Source organism: Myripristis murdjan, chromosome 19 (genome assembly GCF_902150065.1).
Source record: "Myripristis murdjan chromosome 19, fMyrMur1.1, whole genome shotgun sequence".
Taxonomy (NCBI): Eukaryota; Metazoa; Chordata; class Actinopteri; order Holocentriformes; family Holocentridae; genus Myripristis; species Myripristis murdjan.
Genome location: NC_043998.1, coordinates 9,489,399 through 9,509,498, shown reverse-complemented (window position 1 = coordinate 9,509,498; position 20,100 = coordinate 9,489,399). Strand labels below are relative to the sequence as shown.

The window sequence follows — 20,100 nt, the reverse complement described above, 5'->3', positions numbered from 1 at the left end:
AGATAGGTGGATAGATGGATGAATGGATGGATGGTTGGATGGATGCCAGATGGATGGATGGAAGTCAGCAACCACATATTCAGGCACCACACAGTGATTTTTTAGAACACACACTGGCTACTATGGCCACGTCATCTGGAGACAAAAATCACTTCCAGTTCACGTGAGGAGAGGCTTCTAAACAACAAGCTATCATATCATATTTCATGCAAATTTCACTAATCTCCTCCACATAACTCCAAAGCTGAATTGTAGAAGAAGGAAAAGAGACAAACTAAAGAAGGATTGAAACAGTTGAGACATGAATTGTGCAACTCACTATAAAGAATGGGCTCCCGTTGTGCTACATACATCAGCTACCTAGTATGCTGTATTTCACAGTAATGTATTGGGCTTTCAGGGACACTGTAGCTCTCACTGATTTACCAACCCCTCAGAGGCTGTTCAATTATTAAGCACGAGAATGCATGCACACACAAACATACACACACAGACACACTCACGCAACCAGAGAGGGGGAGGGAGAGAGAGAATGGTCACCTGTAGTTTCAGTGAAAAGCAGTGATGTGTGTGCATAGGTGAGGGAGGGACTCTCTCTGTGTGTGTGTGTGTGTGTGTGTGAGAGAGAGAGAGAGAGAGAGAGAGAGAGAGAGAGAGAGAGAGAGAGAGAGCTAGAGAGAGAGAAAGTGAGAGTGAGAGTGAGAGAGAGAGAGAGAGAGAGAGAGAGAGCAAGACTTAGTGTGGGGATTAGAACCTACAACCAGTTCTCCCTCTTTAATAGGATTTGACACAGTGGAGCTGATTTCACTCTCTGCAAGTGTGTGTGTGTGTGTGTGTGTGTGTGTGTGTGTGTGCGCGCGCGCGCGTGTGTGTGTGTGTGTGTGTGTGTGTGTGTGTGTGTGTGTGTTCTTCATAAATTCAAGAGTCTTAGCCACAGTCATGCCCCAGTCGCACAGTAACATATAATGTCAAGTCTGAGGCCATCAATATCCTAATCCCCACAGGAAGTGTGTGTGTGTGTGTGTGTAGGCAGGTATGTGTGAGTGCAGGCATGTATGTCATGTCTAGGACATTCCATGTCATAATCCCCATGTGTGTGTGGGGAGTAGGGTGGGGGAGTCTGGTACAGTCAGACTGACAAACATATAGGATATAAATTAAGAGCATCAAAGGGCAAGTAGCAGACATGGTCTGTGTGTGTGTGTGTGTGTGTGTGTGTGTGTGTGTGTGTGTGTGTGTGTGTGTGTGTGTGTGTGTGTGTGTGTGTGTGTGTGTGGAAGTGGATATTATCTCCAGATGGCAAAGAGAAGTAAGGTGTAAAAAATGTGTGTGTGTGTGTTTGTGCGTGTGTGTGTGTTTTCACCTCCTGAAAGCTCTACTATAGAAACTCGTTGTGCAGATATGAGGTGCAGCCATACATTTTCTTGCACTATAAATTGAGTTTCTTTATACTGAAGCTGCCAGAGAAGCACCAGCGCACTGTTGAGCTCTCAACAGGCTCGTGAGTTGCCAGTGGTCGCTGTCCAAAGTCCTGAAATCCATTTGGCTGGATCTGTTTGAGCAAGCTGTTGTTCAGATGATTTGATTTCAGGGTTTGGGTTAGTATGGTATGCATAATCTGGCATGCCAGCTGTCATTCACCATCATCATTGTGACTATAAACATTGTTAATGTCTTCTTAAGTGTGACGTCATTTTTCAGACCAAAGAAGGGCATTCTGAACCCCACCCTCTTTTAATTTAATGAGAAAATGTATAGGGCTGTGTAACAATTGTCTTTAACTACATCCAGTGTTAACCCTGACTAGGTTTGCTTCAACAGTTATTTCACTATGCATTTCTTTATTTGCTGAGGTGGATCCTGATGGGTTTGTTAGCTGCAGTGAAAAATATTGGGGGGGAAAGCATACTTAATTTGGCATCCTAGCGTTTTGTGGCTTTGTGAAAGCAGCGATAACACTGGCCTTAAGGGAACACACCAGTCCTAATTTTATTTCTTGTCAACAGTCCTATATTGTGATATGCCTGCCATGCCAGCCAAGTATTCACAAGATAGAATTACCTATGTGTAGCAAATTTCAAGTTTTATTGGGCAGTTTTTCAAAGTTTCTCGGGATGAATGGAGGTGAATCTTGAGAAACTTCTTTGAACTCTGATATGACAGACATATATGAACACGACTGCCTGTAAGAAGTCAAAATAGGACTATGTGGTCGTTTAAATTTATTAGCAATGATTTGTTTTATTTCTGAAATGTATTGGAATACAATAGCTCACAAGAACTCATTGCTACTTATGTCATTTCTCCTATTTAAAAACATGTAGTTTCCAAAAAGGCTATTCTTACAAACAGAACAGCCCCACTGGAAAAATAAAGCATTGTGTTCAAAGTCAAATCGGTAAGGGGCTGCAACCTTTGGTGTCCAATTGCAGGGCAGTCTTCTCTCTCATCATGCCACTTTGCCAACCCAGCAGCAAAAAACCCCCCAAAAAAACCCAAAACAAAACATGCATTATCCCACAAACATAAAGTTCACAGCAAAGATTCTGACACATGATGAACTTGCCGGGGGGGTCAACATAATTAGACTTCAGTGACACCAAGAATAGCTCTTTATCTCACACGTGAGGAAATATCACTATTATCCACAGAGGAGGAACGACGATAGTTCCAGTGGGCTCCTCAGCTGAATGACGCCTCGTCTGAGCCATGCTACGCTTCATCATTATCCAGGCCACCTGCTTGCGGGGCGACAGATGGGAGCAGGCTTACCTTGTGCACCCCCGACTGACAGCTCGAGTCATGGAAGCAGACGTTTGTCAATGACAACCACAACAAACACTGCGTGACACTTGTACTCTCAAACACTTCCCATATGTGACTCTCTAATGTGGAAAGCCATATGGGCCAACCTTAACATAGAGTCAGGGGGAGAAAAGCAACAGGGAGCAATGAACAAGTGTAAAAAAGGTCCTAAATAGATCCTTGGTACATAGATCGATAGATAAGATTTGCAAATGTCTATCTTATCAAACACAAGTAACTCCTACTAGGACTAACTGACAAAATAAGGATTCTGTCAAAAACACATTTTCTTATTTTGCACAAATTTAACCTTTAGCCTTAACAAAATGCCCTGCATGTTAATTCTCTTTTGAAAGGCTGAAAACACAATTATAATTCCTCTCAGGGGAGTTTTGCTGACCGAGACGGCAGCAACAGGAATCTCTCTCTCTCCCTCTCTCTCTCCCACTCCCTCTCCCTCTCTCTCTCACTCTCACTCTCTCTCTCTCTCTCTCTCTCTCTCGCACACACACACACACACACACACACACACACACACACACACACACACACACACACACACACACACACACACACACACACACACACACAGGCAGCACACTGCAACAAGTATCTCCCTTGGTGCCATGGATCACCCTGATTCTGTTTTAATTATGCTGCATTCATTTTCTGTGGGAAACATTGTAGAATATGTGTTGAGAGCACAAGAGCAACCCAACAAATTGGGTGACAATATGAAACCAACAAACCAACAAATAATGGATGAAATTTTGAAATTTAAATGAAATTTTGGATTTTGGACAAAAACGATTATGAGATGTGTAAATTAGGGACATTCAAGCTTATAATCCATTTTAACAACTGCTGAAAAGCCATAAAGTGATGAATTTCACCTTCATGTGTTGTTTTTCCTTTGTAAAATTTCCTTTACAAATTTGAACTATATGTTTGAATCTATCCTTTATATGCCGAAACTGGCTGATAAATTAATTAAAACATCATATTAGATACCCGATGCACTAGTTCTCCTCTGTACTTTGAAACAAATGGCTATAACAGCGGGCATTTTATTTTTTCATACGGGGGACTCTTGAATAGCCAAACAGGAGTTTACGAGGAGCCCATGAAGGCAGCATTAACCCACCGGTGAAGAAACGAACAAGACGTAATTTGTGTGTTCTCGTGTGTGTTGAAACGTTTGAAGCGTCTCGCTGTTTTGTGAGATTTTTTTTGCACGTATCTCGGCTTTGGAATGTAACAGTTCGTCATAGCGAATAACTCGTTGAAGACTATTTAAAAAAAAAAAAAAAAAAAAAAAAACGTCGGAAAGCACGGCAGGTGTTTCTGTAGCAGAAGCAACGAGACCGGTGGAAACTTTCTCCGAGGACGTGATGAGAGATTAGAGTAAATAAAATACAGAGGAAGGATAACCGAGCAGAATCACTTAAACCCGGTTATTCCGCTGGAATTTGTTCACAAGCGCCGAGCCCTCCTGCGTCTGAGGTGGATCAAAATGCTGTGGTAAGGTAAGCCCACCTGTGCTGCTCTGCAACTTTCTCTCGGCTAGTTTTTGTCACAGAAACTCAGAATCCGGCGGATGTCCTCTCTGACTGTCGGCTGTTGTGACAGATTACAGTAGCCTCTCGCACTGTAGCCTCTCAATACATCATTGACATTTTGATCAGATAGTGTACAATTGATGAATTGGAGAATCATATCTTGGCATTATCAACAATACATGTGACAGTCCCTGACTAACTAACTAACTAAATAAATAAATAAATGAAAATGCTATTTTATTCCTACAGAGACATAGTGTGTGTGGGATCAATAGTGAATTTACCCTGACCTCGTACTTTGTGGCATTCTTTATTTATTTATTTATTTATTTATTTTGTCCCTTATGCAGTTATAATACCCCTTCCGTATTTCTATACTAATAGGTTTGCTGTGTGTCCCTCTAAAATGTATTGTAGGTTTATGACAGCAAGCCCTTCATTGTCAGATGGAGGTGATGAACTTTGAAGTGTTCAGTGAGGACACAAAGACAGCAGATTGAAATATTTCTCATTCTGTTCCAGGCACATTTTTCCTCCCTCACACTCCTCTCTGTCAGTTTATGATTCAACTTATGCTTTTTATGTGGATAAAAAACAAAAACAAAAAAACACTTGGCTCCCCACCGTAACACAGCTTTTATTTACATTCCATCATAGTTTGAGGGTTAAATAATAAGTTATATTGTGATCTTCCTGCAGGCATACAACCTGCTGCCACTTCTTATTCTGTGCATTAAATTGTATAGCAAAACTGCCTACAATCTAATAACCACTGAAATATAATGGAATGTAAATTATAGACAGAGAAACAAGTAGCTCTGCAGGTCTAGATGAACAAACTGATGGGGTCTTACATAGAAATTCCATCTTTTAAATTGGTGTGTAATCTACATGGATGTTTCCTTTATTTATTGATTTTTTTTTTTTTTTTAATTTATTGTCTCTAAACTTTTGCATGTATAAGTAAATAACATATGCAGTCTCACCAGGAGCCAGTTTGTCAAAACGATAAGCAGAATAAAGCCTGAAAGCTTATTTCCATTGGGTCCTGTATTGTTGCATGATATAGCAGACATATTTCTGGTTAGGCTGTGCACTAAACCTTAATTTCTATATGAGGCTCTCCTCAACACTGTCGTACATACCAAAGAGGACCGAGGAGCTGGGAGACAGGAACTTATTGCAGTAAGTGCATTGCTGCTATCTCAAAGGCTGGTCCAGTGTAGTCATTGTCTTTTTTGACATATGAGATTCAAATCGAAGTTTTATTAGATTCTTTTGGACCCTATAAGTAGTCTGCTGTGTATTATGGATTCTTATTGGTAGATAGTTGGGTGACTGATTTGATACATGATTTTGAGTTCACGGTTCACGCTTATATACAGTACAGGCCAAAAGTTTGGACACACCTTCTCATTCAATGTGTTTTCTTTATTTTCATGACTATTTACATTGTAGATTCTCACTGAAGGAATCAAAACTATGAATGAACACATGTGGAGTTATGTATTTAACAAAAAAAGGTGAAATAACTGAAAACATGTTTTATATTCTAGTTTCTTCATAATAGCCACCCTTTGCTCTGATTACTGCTTTGCACACTCTTGGCATTCTCTCGATGAGCTTCAAGAGGTAGTCACCTGCAAATGGTTTTCACTTCACAGGTGTGCCTTATCAGGGTTAATTAGTGGAATTTCTTGCTTTATCAATGGGGTTGGGACCATCAGTTGTGTTGTGCAGAAGTCAGGTTACTACACAGCCGACAGCCCTATTGGACAACTGTTAAAATTCATATTATGGCAAGAACCAATCAGCTAACTAAAGAAAAACGAGTGGCCATCATTACTTTAAGAAATGAAGGTCAGTCAGTCCGGAAAATTGCAAAAACTTTAAATGTGTCCCCAAGTGGAATCGCAAAAACCATCAAGCGCTACAACGAAACTGGCACACATGAGGACCGACCCAGGAAAGGAAGACCAAGAGTCACCTCTGCTTCTGAGGACAAGTTCATCCGAGTCACCAGCCTCAGAAATCGCAAGTTATCAGCAGCTCAGATCAGAGACCAGATAAATGCCACACAGAGTTGTAGCAGCAGACCCATCTCTAGAACAACTGTTAAGAGGAGACTGCGCCAATCAGGCCTTCATGGTCAAATAGCTGCTAGGAAACCACTGCTAAGGAAAAGCAACAAGCAGAAGAGATTTGTTTGGGCCAAGAAACACAAGGAATGGACATTAGACCAGTGGAAATCTGTGCTTTGGTCTGATGAGTCCAAATTTGAGATCTTTGGTTCCAACCGCCGTGTCTTTGTGAGATGCAGAAAAGGTGAACGGATGGATTCCACATGGCTGGTTCCCACTGTGAAGCATGGAGGAGGAGGTGTGATGGTGTGGGGGTGTTTTGCTGGTGACACTGTTGGGGATTTATTCAAAATTGAAGGCACACTGAACCAGCATGGCTACCACAGCATCCTGCAACGACATGCCGTCCCATCCAGTTTGCGTTTAGTTGGACGATCATTTAATTTTCAACAGGACAATGAGCCCAAACACACCTCCAGGCTGTGTAAGGGCTATTTGACCAAGAAGGAGAGTGATGGAGTGCTGCGGCAGATGACCTGGCCTCCACAGTCACCGGACCTGAACCCAATCGAGATGGTTTGGGGTGAGCTGGACCGCAGAGTGAAGGCAAAGGGGCCAACAAGTGCTAAACACCTCTGGGAACTCCTTCAAGACTGTTGGAAAACCATTTCAGGTGACTACCTCTTGAAGCTCATCGAGAGAATGCCAAGAGTGTGCAAAGCAGTAATCAGAGCAAAGGGTGGCTATTTTGAAGAAACTAGAATATAAAACATGTTTTCAGTTATTTCACCTTTTTTTGTTAAGTACATAACTCCACATGTGTTCATTCATAGTTTTGATTCCTTCAGTTAGAATCTACAATGTAAATAGTCATGAAAATAAAGAAAACGCATTGAATGAGAAGGTGTGTCCAAACTTTTGGCCTGTACTGTATATTTTTTTAATCAACATCTGTATGAAAACAGTCATGACCAAAAAAAATCCCTTTTTATTTCTACGGTGTAAAATAACAACACTGTGGTTGTCACAATGTAAAAAATGAAAAGGTGGCCTCAGGTTTTTACCAAAAAAATAAAAAACCTTTTTAGAGAAGTGCCTTCAATTGTAAGACTTAAAACTATATTTAACCCTCAAAGCCCAGCACATTTTATTTCTTTCGTGCTTGATATAGTGAAAGTGGGGCCTCAAAAGAATTTGTAAAAGTTCTCTGACCCTTCGGCAATTATCATTTTTGCAAGTAGAGTTTTTCACTGGAGTGTCCTTGTGCATGGTGCGGCATGTAGTGTTGCTCGGAAGAGAAAGCACTCTTACAATATTTGCAAACACGCTACAACTCTGTGACGAGGAAGACCCAGGAACTTGGCTCAGATCTTTGTGATGGAAAACATGCATCGGAGTACAAGTACACGTGTGTTCAGGATTCACCTACAAATTTAGTATCAGGGGCTTTTACAGCAGCCAGACAACTTTTATTTCTGTCAGGTCTTCTTCACTAACACATGAAGGCTGCGGGCCAATGTTTAGCCGGCATCTGTGGCCCTAGTTTTTGCTGTGCAGCTTTCCGGCCCGTTGAGCATGTTGAACTGGTGGCGGAACCAATCAGTGAGAGGGATCAGTCTGATTATTAATCAGTGCACAAGAAGATAGATGGAATTATTTTTCACCTCGGCCTCCTTCTTTTCCCCTTCCACAACCAAAAGACCAAGGGTTGACAACACCAGTGCCATTTGCAACTTCTTATCAAACATATTCTTGATTAGAAGAAGCTATATTACAAAACCATCTGTGGTGAGCAAGACTAGAAAATGGTAAGAAAATGTTTTGTTTTACGTCTGCATTCCTGGGTCTTCTGGTTTACCTTTTTGAATGACAAATACCTGACAACTACCACCTGCTGGTGTGGAGAGCTATTTCCTCTCACACAGGTGCAGAATGTATGTGCTAGTTGGCTGCTGACTGTAGTCTTTGCGGTGCGTTCAAGTGCAACTTTTTGGCCCCTACACAGGTGACATGAGGCGACGCAACAGTCTGCCTTTGTCGCTGCTAGTTCTTTGGTGTCAGTTGGGTGTGTCTGGGCCTTTAGACAGGTGAGTGGCACCACCAGTGGTGGATGCAGCATCCATGCACCTTGTGATTGGTTAGCATCCTGCTGAGCACTTGCTATTGGCTGAACATTTCCATGTCACATGCACACTTGTCTATAAATTCAGGGACATTCTCACACTACCTTTGCGTGCTAAGGGGAATACAGTGTGTCACTGGAAAGTAATTTCCATTACTGCTTGTGGCCTCATTATGTTTACTAATTAATTATGTTAATCGTAATCATTGGAGTTAAGTATGCAGTAATGTTCTACTCAGTATAATGTCATGTCTATGTCTATAATTCCATGTGTATTGTATTTATTTCTTGATTGTACTTGTTCATTTATCTATTTCCTTTTTTCTTTTCTTAAAAACGACACACACCCATACATACTCACAGGCATTCCCATGTATATGGACCATTCCCGTCACTTTGAGAATAAAATCCTTCTGTTTTACAAATCTTCATGAAGTACCATCATTTTACCTCCTTTGTTCAGGGAGCCTGTTGCTAATAAATATATATCCCTGGCCAGTGCATGCTGCGGTTTCCCGCACAGCATGCACATCCAAAACAGCTGAAGTCAGTGAAAAATTACAATTGTCATTTCATGAGTCTTCTATCTGCATAATATTCAGATATGGTAATACAGTGCATGTTTAATCATTAGCCATTATAATGTGACATTTCAATTCACAAAGCATTACATTCCCGTGAGCCCATAGGGTGGCAAGCATCTAACTAGCACTCTAAGCTTGTTTTCTCATCAGTTGTGAAATGGTGCACAAACTTTCATTGCATCCCTGCAAACTCTTTGTTTATATGCGGTTCTTCAGTGATGTGAAAGCATGCATGTCAGAGTGGAGTCTGGAGAGTGGTTTTCTGTACTTTCTCCTCAGTAGAATTGTTGGAGTCTATTAATTTCAGATCAAAGTTCAACTAGATCCATCTGTTTAAGACACACAGATTTGCAAGGTAGAAGCTGTTAGAATGTGTCCCTCGAGTGTGTGCGCATGTATATATGTATGATGGATGCATTTATTATTTATTTTCGGGGTTTTGGCTATTTTGCTCCCTGTGCTGCTCTTTGTATTCTTGGCTGCATCGCATCTTCCCTCCATAGCATTATACCGTCTGCTGTGAACCAAAGCCTCACAGATCAAAGATGGTCTAGAAATGAAATGGGGTTTAATTTATTCAGCCAGCATGTCCCTTGCTGCTGAGGTCATTTGGCAGTGAACACAGCGCTGTGTGTGTGTGTTGACCATGTGTATGTCTGGGTGAGATTGCTTGTATGTGTATTTATGTGTTTGAGAAGGGGGCATGTGTCTGTACAGAGTGTGAGGGCAATGTTTGTAAGAGAGTATATGGTCTATATCAGTATATGAGTATGTGTCTATACAGTAGTTGTGTTTGCAGGGTGTGTTCATGAGGATGTGTGAGTATGTGCACGCGTTGGCACGCACATGTGTGCACGTCTGTACAAAAGGTTTTCTAGAGCTGGTTTTGTTGATCGCTGTGTCTACATTTAGCCTCTTCTGAAAACCTCTATGCTATCCGAGGGCATCAGTCTCATCACTGCAGAGCCAGGTTTTCATATCAGCCACTGTCAAGCATATTGATTGTGGAGCAAATGCATGCGCGGTGCTTATCAATCTGCATCTCTCAACATCCTCAAATATTGACTTACATCCTGGCTGATGATCCGAACTGCATGAAGATTTTATTCTCCCTAAATATCACAGAACGTTTTTTTCTTTTTCAGTAACTTGACACACATAATCTGCCCCTTTCTGTTTCAGCACACACACACACATTCCCGCTTTTAATTTATTTTATTATTTATGCAGTTTATTGCTTTTTTTTTTTGTGCCGTTCTCCTTGCTGATGTCATTTGTGTCATTGTTTGTCATCCTGTTTTCTTCTCTCTTTTGCGGTGAGATATTTTTATAAATGCCTCAGGGTTTTTGTTTTGTGGTTCACCTGCAAAGTACTTCTTTGTTTCCAGTGTGTTTTTTAAGCATTTGTGAAGACTAAACTACACTAAACAAAGGCTGTGGAATCTTCATTAAATCCGGGATTTGGTTAGATAGACTTGGTTATAATAGATTTCCTCGGTCCTGATCTCAGAAGGGCCATAGGAGCCCATACATACTTTAGAAAGCAGTAATGGGACATTTAATTTCTAAGGCAGGACATGAACCAAGGACATGTATTGTCCTGAGCCCCAGCAATACTTAAAAAAAACCTTTGCCCCAACACTCCAAATAACTCTTAAAACAAGCTCCATTAGCTTTTAAAGCTTTTGGCTGGTGAATGCTGGTGGTAAACATTGACTGCGTTGTCAGAGTGTGGTCACAGGCTCAGGGACAGTTCACCCAAAACACACACACACACACACACACATACACACACACGTTTTCCCACTTACACCTAGTGCAGTCTAGTCATCCAGGTGGTTTATGTGTGACTTGTGAGGTTGAATGCCTCCTTTTGAGGTGGATAGATACAGTTGCACAGTGCGGGTGCTGTCTGGCAGGAAAGAGTTGATATCGGACTTACTAAATAAGTTTGCATCACAGTTATGAGTGTTTCCTTCCTTCTGGCAGGAAATATACTCTTCCATGGGTTTTTATTGGTTTACCATACTTAACCCATAAAACCCAGAAAATCTATGTCAGGTTTCTTTTTTATGACAATTTTTATTTTTACCTGTGTCAGGTGTCTTTTTTTTTGAAGAAGAAGAACATAATGCCCAGAAAAAGCCCAGAAAAGAGCTATTGTTGTTCATTTGTTCCTTGGCTAGCTAGGTAGCTAATTGGCGGGTATTGAAGGAAGAGCTAAGCCAAACCAAAAAAGTGCCACTGCAGTCCAAATTGAAAAGCTCCAATAAAACATCAGCCTCAGGAGCTGGTAGAGGACAGACAGGCTGCATTCCTGGATGCAGCCTTCTCACAGCTCATGGGAGTATCTTCTACCAGACTGCATGCCGTGGACTTGATCCCATACTTGATCTTGTGGAATTTGCGGGTATTGTATGTACATAAAATGCAAGGAATTTGACATAGCAGAATAGAAAGTGTTCAGTCTCAGAGATTTATGCTGCAGTGATGGTCTGGCTTCAATTTGGCTTGCTTAGTCTTGTTTGTATTTTGGGTGAACTGCGATCTGGACTTGTGTTTGTATTTTCACTTTGATGGGACATGTGCCTGTTGGTGCGCACTTGAAACCTGTGGGCTTTGGTTACAGAAAAGTGTCATCACATTAGAGGCAAGGCAGAATTTCTTGGCCCTTTACTCACCCAAGTTTGACAACTTGACTTGAGAAATAAACAAGCGAAATTAGTGTGGCAACATGCAAGCACGTTTGATGACGCAACTTGTCACAGCAGAAAGCAGACAAAGCAATAGGCATAGGGATTATTATGATTAGTGGCTTTGGTTGACATGTTTCTTGACTTTTTTTTAATGGTCAGGAGCCATGAGATAACATAGACTACTTAAATCTATACCTCAGCTTATCATGCTTGTATTTTAATCCTTTTGCACCAGGCTTGACAGCCAGCACTGGTGTTTTCTTTGAGAAGTTTTGCTTTTCTAAAGTTTTTGCACAGATGTTATAGTTACTGAACATTGGGATCACAAGGTCACCCTTACACCATAGTTTCTTCCTCACTTATTTCCACACTTGCTCTTTTTTCCTTGTTCTTTTTCTCTTCAGTCACAACTTATATTTTCTTTTCTCTCTCTCTCTCTCTCTCTCTCTCTCTCTCTCTCTCTCTCTCTCTCTCTCTCTCTCTCTCTCTCTCTCTCGTTGTTTTTATTGTCATACATGATTGCCTCTGCCTTCAGCAGTTGCAGGAAGATTACTACCTGGGGATGGGGTCACAGTAATCCATTGCAGCAGACCAGAGGAGCTATCTCTATTAGATTTACTGTCATCACTCAACATGCATGGATTAGTCCACACTAGAGTCAGTGGCAGTGGGGAGCATTTCACACTAAACCTGAGATTTACAGCGTTGCACAGCTTCTTAATCTTCGCCATCCCTGGATCCAAATTTCAGTAAATTTCTCTGACACTCACTTGGAACAGGCACTTTGGTATATTTTGTAGTCAGGCAATAAACTGGCAAGGCATGTTATTATCAAATACTAAGCTGATGCCCAGCTAGAATAGGATAGCTTTGTTATGTTTGTTTTGTTGTGATTAGTAGGCCTATATACAGTAGATGCAGTATTCAGGGTCTAGCATGTCTATGTTTAACTATAAAATACAGTACAACTAAAAGCAGGCACCTTTCCCAGCCACTCTCACATTAGACATTTTGTAAAAGTATGAAAAAAATAAGCAGGCCTATTCACAAATAAAAACATCAAAATAAGTTTCCCTTAAAATAGAAATCAAAATAAAATACAGCTTCCTTCATTCTTCATCTGAACAAAACTAGTTCTTTAGTGTTTTTCAGTAATCCACCAGGAACATAAAGTGCCTGTTGTAACACTGAGATAACATTAGGCATGAAAAAAAACACAACACTTTTACCGGATGAAAAACAAAATTATTATTTTGAGCACATCCAAATTTATCTGTAACACATGTCTGGCATTTTTCTTTTTCTCCCACATTTTCTTCTCTCTCTCACTGAATACAAGCACTTCCAGCTTTACAGTTGCTTTCGTCAGCTGAGATTGCTGAGTGATTTAAAGAACTCACAGCATTGGACAAGACGTGGAGAGACTGTAGCCACAACAAACTGCACAACTGTAAAAAGTTTGCAAACTGCTTGGTGGTCCAGGTGGAACGGTCACCGGAGTCTGCTAATTGGTGACACTGGGCCTAGAGGAAGTGTACAACATGCACAGCATCTCCTTTGGTGGCACCCTGCATGAATGTGGTCGTCAAATTTCATGGTAATCTGCCCAGCAGATTTTGAGATATTACATACAAGCCAAAATTTTGCTTGATGATAGCACTAGAGAAAAGGTTATGAGGTCATCAGAGTTGACAGGGCTCATCTTCTCTTTTACACAGCATGAATGTCCTCACAACTTTGTGTGGCAGTTGGCCCAATACATCTAGAGATAGTGTATGCTGCCGTGGAGGAAAGTGTTGGGACAGATGGACGGACCGACTGATCGACATGATCCATCCTGAGGCTCGCCTGCCAGCAGGACAAAAACTCTGTAATTTTTAACGGTTGCATGGCCTTTTAGCTGTTGTAGATGCTGTTGCTGGTGTCAGTACATAATGCATGCAGGACCAGGTCCTTTCTGTACCTGGATTCAGTCACAACCCACTGGCCAACTGAATGCAAATAGATCAGGCAACACTGACCGTACCAGGCAATGCACTGCCTAAAGTGACAGAGGGATATGGGTCCCTGACATACCTCTGTGTGTGTGTGTGTGTGTGTGTGTGTGTGTGTGTGTGTGTGTGTGTGTGCGCGTGCGTGCAGGCGCATGCACGGTGTGTGTGGGCATAGTACCATCCCTGCAGGCCTGTCCACAAGGCCTGAATTCATATTGTGCCTCTTGGACCCACTGGTCATTAATTGTCTCTTTCTCTCTCTCCTTCTCCTTTCATTTCTTTCTGTGATGTGGTGTTGTGCAGTTGTCTCTCTGCCTCTTGCATACTTTTCCTTTCTGTTTGTAAGATTCAAATTTTAAATATTACCCATTTACTTCCCGAAGTCTCCAAAGGCACTCACAAATAAGCATGCAGACACCTGCAGGTGCACACTCACACACACACACACACATCCGCACACACAAACTTCTTTTGTTCTCGTCCTCTCACAAAAACACAGCCTTCCTCTCAAACACATGTACTATAAAAAAACACATTTTCTTTCTCTCTCACATTTCTTTTCACATTTCTCTCTTTCTCTCTCTCTCTCTCTCTCACTCACACACACACACACACACACACACTATACAGACACAAACTTACCAATTTATACCAAGTCGAATGCATCATTTCTGATATGCACATTCGCTTCTGTCTTGCCTTGGGGAAAAAATGGTTTTGCCTCATGCTCTGTGTTTATCTGCTTGATAAATGTTTGTGTGTACAGCTCTGCATGCCTTTAATGTGTGCGTGTGTGTGTGTGTGTGTGTGTGTGTGTGTGTGTCTGCCCATATATCCGTTACTCATTAGCCCTCCCTTGGGTAATGGGTAACGGATAAACTTTAGATATTCAATGTTTTAATATTTGATGATGTTCTATCATTGATGATGATGATGTTGTTGATGCATCCTCATAGCGCGGCAAACAAGACGGAGATGGCATCAAAGACTTTGGCATTATTCTGTAGCTAGGACACTGGTTCATTCACTGTCTCTTTGTTTCTCCGGCTTCTTTTTTTCTTTTTGTGTCTGTGTGTGACTCTCTCACTCTTAATCACTGTCTCTCTGTCTCCTTTTGTTTTATCACACTGTCAGTAGAGCTGCATAGCAGTCATTGTTTTTCCCTGAATATTGCACAGATTGAATCATGTGGACTCCAAACAATTATTTCCATCACTTGTTGATACTGATTATGTCTCAAAATTCGGTAACAGGACACTTTGATCTGATATCACTCGAAATTATGCTACTCAGTGTTACAATTTCAGTATTTTTTTTCTACCTTATTTGTGCAACTGATCTACTTCAGCTCACTCTGTCTCTCCTAGGGTTTCACCCAGAATACTTGTTGGGCTTTGAGTGAGCCCTTAAGTGGGCCCACTGGCAGATTTCTGGCAGCATGATGATATAAAAAATATTAAATATTCCATCAAGTCTCACATAAATAAAATGCTAAAATCTGCCAAGTGAATTGAAAATGTAATCAAGGTTTCCATTGGACAGTATTCCTCCAGCTCATGCTGTGCTCGTAATGTTAGATTTTGTTTCTTTATTGATTTTTTTTTTTTTTTTTTCCCAATGTCAAGGCCATATGGAGGAGCAAATTAGCCTTGGTGGCCCTGGTGGTTCGTAATACACTGGGGAAAACACTGCTGTCATTCATAGAAACAGAAACTATACAATATGTTCAGCCATCCGTCTCCCTGCTCCCCCTGTGACCTCCGCTGATTTGTTTGTTTGATATGTTCTGCTTGCTATTCAACATCTGCTGTCGTATCTGCGCTCTGATTATATGATTACTAAATTTATCGAGCTCATTAATTGCTCTGAGAGCCTGTTAATTGAAAAACATCCAGTGCTGATTGGAGAAAGAAGAGGCCCTCGAGAACTTCATCCGTGGATAGAGAGAGGGCAGCAGAAATGTTTTATTATATTCCCATATCAGTTAATTAGTTTTCAATTATGGTGGTGGTGAACAAACTTAGTCAGAAATGGAAATGGCTACAGATAGAAATAAATATTTAATCCTGGTGAGAATTTGAGGCAATTGATGTTGGAGCTGCATGCAGCCCGGTCTCTGTCTGTGTGTCTGTTACAAATCAGCCGTGGAATGAATTAAAGTGTGTGTGTGCGCGTACGTATGATTGCGTGAAGGAATGATTATTGATTATTGATAAAGTTCAGAGTGTTTTGTCTGTTCTGCCACAGTTTGTGCATCGTCTGTGTGAGTGTGTTTGAGTGAGAGAGTGAGAGAAACAAGTAAAAATATTGAGAAGGAGAGAGGATTAAGGAAAAAGGCAGGTCTACTTTTGAGACCATAAATAGTTTGGGCTGCTTTCTTTTTCTCTCTTTCACAGATGTTTGGATGAAAGTTTGTGATTGGAAATACTGTCCTCTATTTCAGCAGCAGAGCTAAATCAGAATATTAGTTTTCTATAAAGCTGGCAGTCACTTGACGGAGAAACCATGAGAGGAAGCTGCACTACAGCCTAGCATTAATGGCACTTGAAGCTCTAAAGCAGGAGTTACTTATTTGAAAAAGCCATTGCATATTTCCTCTTTATAAAGTAAACTTAACCATAACTCCTACAGCAGGCCTTTAAAGTTGAATCTTTAGCCATGACTCATAAAGTACTCAATAAAAATTATTGCTGGGGTGATTTTTATGAAGAAGTTGTTGAAATATTAAACCTTGAAGTGATTAATGGAAAACGCTGCCCCTCCTGCTCTTGCTCTCTCTCTCGTTTTCTTTCTTTTCTCTTATTTGTTCTTTCCTTCCTCTCTTTCTTTTATTTTAATCAAGTATATGACCTTACTGGATATTAAAAAAAAAATTTACCTCAGAAACCAGTGAATACACTAGGGCTGGCTACCAACTCTAAGTTGAATGAACAGTTATTGTTAAAATATAAGTATAAATCAGTTCCCTGTCATTATGAGTGCACTGCTCCTCCACGAAATGCCTAAAGCATACAGTGTGACCAAAGAGTGGATACGTGGGAAGAATCACCATTCTGTATCTTTTGCGTAATCCCCCCCATTGACCTCCATTTGTTTCACAGTAGTGACCCAAGCATCTCCTGTTGACTAGTTAGTTAATTAGAGTGGTTCCTTTTAGTCTGTTGAGTCTCTTCAGCCGTCTAACACTTTTTTGAAGGTTTCGAAGCTGGAGATGCCAGGCCAAAGACCTTCAGTTATGGGGCAACATTTTAAAATAATGGACGATAAGAAAAAAGTTCAGTCGCAAGTATGCGCCCAAAAATTTGCATACCAGCGGGCATGACAAGTTCGATCAGTCATTTGAAATCTGTAATTATTGGTGAAGAGAAATAAGATAGGCTCCATTATCAATACAGAGCATTCGCTCACTTGATGTACATGGCGCAGCAGTAATTAAACTGCGCTTCAGGCTTTGAGGACTTGGTGTCACTGCATGGTTAAGAAACATTTTATAATATTAATTTGAATTGAGCAGATCCATTACTGAGAACAATGGCTCAAGTTTTCATTCAGAATTGATGGTGAATATTCAAAGACCGTCAAATGACATTGGGGTCAGCTGTGGCGTACACTCATTCATTAGGTTATTTATTGTTTGTCTTTCTTTTCCTGCTTATTTTTTTTATCTTTCTCTCTTCCTTCCATCCCTACTTTCCTTCATTCCCTAGCAGTGCATGAACTATCCATTTGAACCATCCATAATCAACATTATCACCACCAGCACTGTGCCTGTAATGACTTTGACAACAGATGAATGGTAAATCAATAAGCACTGACCTTGCAGCATAATTGGACTGGGCCTCTCTCACTCATAGAACAATAACTTCATTATAGACAGAGACAACTGAAGTAATGAAGGTGTTATTTTATGAAATTATACAATTGAAAAGGGTGTCATATATATGTGGGAGCTGTCACTTTCAACACCATTGTAGGGCTTTGGAAAAAACATTCCCTTATGCTAGCTACTGTATGTGCTAGTTTTCAGCGTAGGATGTGATCATTACAGTCAGTTGTCAATTTGGCACTGACACACATGCAATTATGTGCCTTTTTATGAATGTGTAGAAAAGCTGCCCTAAATTTGACTCATTAACGTGGTGAACATGACAATCACCACACCATTTCTAACATTTTCCTGAAACCATGCTTTCATGGCAATACAAACCATGCTATATGGTAACCCTAGATGTTGTCACTTGAATGATATTTAATACTGAATCCATGCCGAAGATATTTTTCACTGTCATTACAAACTGAAATATCAAAGCTGGCAGTCGAGATAGCCTGTAGCTTTAATGAACAATGTTTTCATCCTTTAATTTGAGACTCTAGGCTTTTATCAGACAGGATGAGATTTCATAAAACAATGGCTTTTCATTGATGTTTTATTTAATCGCCCATCAACCATGGAAATATACTGTCAGTCAGAAGAACACAAAGTCCGATAGTAGCTACCACAAGTGAGTTATTACAATTATTTGCGGTGACAGTGCCTTTGGTTTCCAGTCCAATTTATGTCTCGTGCGTGGAGGGAAAAATTGACACCAGCCACCTGCCAAATAACCACGCATCATTTATAGGTCTTTTCCTATTTATTTATTTATTTATTTATTTATTTTGTCTGCATTTGTAGTAGTTGTAGGCTTGGACAACATGGACAAAATCAAATATCACAGTATGTTTGAACAAATACCTCAAGGATGACTGTTGATGCTGTCATAAGATATTATATGCAAGAGATTTTTGATAAACGGACCACTAAGCTCAGAAAACTGCATCACTGCCTTGTACTGGCAGCATTTAAAACCAGGAAAAGACAACACTTATGCCATATCTCACTATTATGATATCCAAAATTGTAGTCAGTATCTAGTTTCATATCACAATGTCAGTGTAATACCAATATGTATTACCCAGCCATAGGAGTAAGTGTAATTTAAATTCCTTTAGCAAAGAGTCAACCTGTGTCTTCTATATTACCTTCTGCTTTTTGTCTTCCCTCCTTATACCCTCTCTGGATTGCTCTCTTTCACTGTTCATCATTGCATTTTAAACTTTATTTTCTGATGCCTTAGGTTGTGTGCATATTGTCACACATATAAACACACAGGCACACACACAAGCACACATACACACTTAGTTTTGCAGGTACAAACTCACTTATGCACGCACATACACACCAAAAATAGTAAATGCTGTGTGAGTGTTAGGGGAGCTGTGGGTGTTTCTGCTCCATGTCTGAGTGCCTGATTTATCTTATGTCAAATGAGCAAGTGTTTTGTTTGTGTCTTTGTATATGTGTGTGTGTGTGTGTGTGTGTGTGTGTGTGTGTTCAGCTTTGTATGTGTGGTTTCAGGTTTGTGAGTGTAGGTTTGTGCAGGTGACCATCTCAACAGAATGGTGTGTGTTTTCATGTGCATATGTGAGTGTTGATTTGTGTGCAGAGGCCTGATGTAGTGTGTGTGTGTGTGTGTGTGTGTGTGTGTGTGTGTGTAACGGGACGCTCAGCTCAAAGAGCAATGAAGCTTGACGGAGGATTAAGCAGAACTCTCCATACACGCATACGCACACCCACCCATCCACCCACACACACACACACACACACACACAAACACATGCACATGCTCAGGGCTTTATTTCTTCTTTGAGTGGCAAGAAAACACTTGCGAGCAAAAATTGTTCAATTACACTACATTACTGAGTTGTTTTTTTTTTTAATTGTAAGACCCCATGGTAAGATATTTTTAAACAGCCCCCTGCTGTTTTCAAGACAGCTCCCCTACCCTCACCCCTACCCCCAACACACACACACACACACACACACACACACACACACACACACACACACACACACACACACACACACACATACACATGCACGCATTCTTTCAATGTTTTTGTAATGTGTATCACCAGAACTGAAATTTTAAGGATTTGGTGGTTAACAAAAGATAATGCTATGATTGACTGCAGTAATAAAGAACAAAATAACTTACATTGTGTAATGAGTATGATATGTTTGCCTGCATTGTGTGTCTTGGTTTAAACACACTCTACATGTGACAAAAAACAAAACAAAACAAAACAAAAACACTATTGTAAAGGAATGTCTCCTAGTTAACTTTAGTTTGTGATCTTCTGCTCTTTATTCTTGTCCTTTCCATTTGTGTAACATAGGTACAAAGTGGGTGGGGTTATATCAGGTGTACAGGGATCC

At 40.6% G+C, this 20,100-nt stretch overlaps 1 protein-coding gene across 4 annotated transcripts in view; it reads left to right on the top strand.

Moving 5' to 3' along the window:
- Positions 1-3,948: 3,948 nt before the first annotated feature.
- The window catches only part of LOC115378093 (protocadherin-15-like), a 290,200-nt gene continuing 274,048 nt past the window's right edge, over positions 3,949-20,100 (top strand). For 3 of the 4 annotated variants that reach the window (XM_030078233.1, XM_030078234.1, XM_030078230.1), the window contains exon 1: positions 3,949-4,331. The gene's annotated coding sequence lies outside the window, so the exon portion shown is untranslated. The remainder of the gene's footprint in view (positions 4,332-20,100) is intronic. The other variant, XM_030078231.1, reaches the window with a different exon arrangement.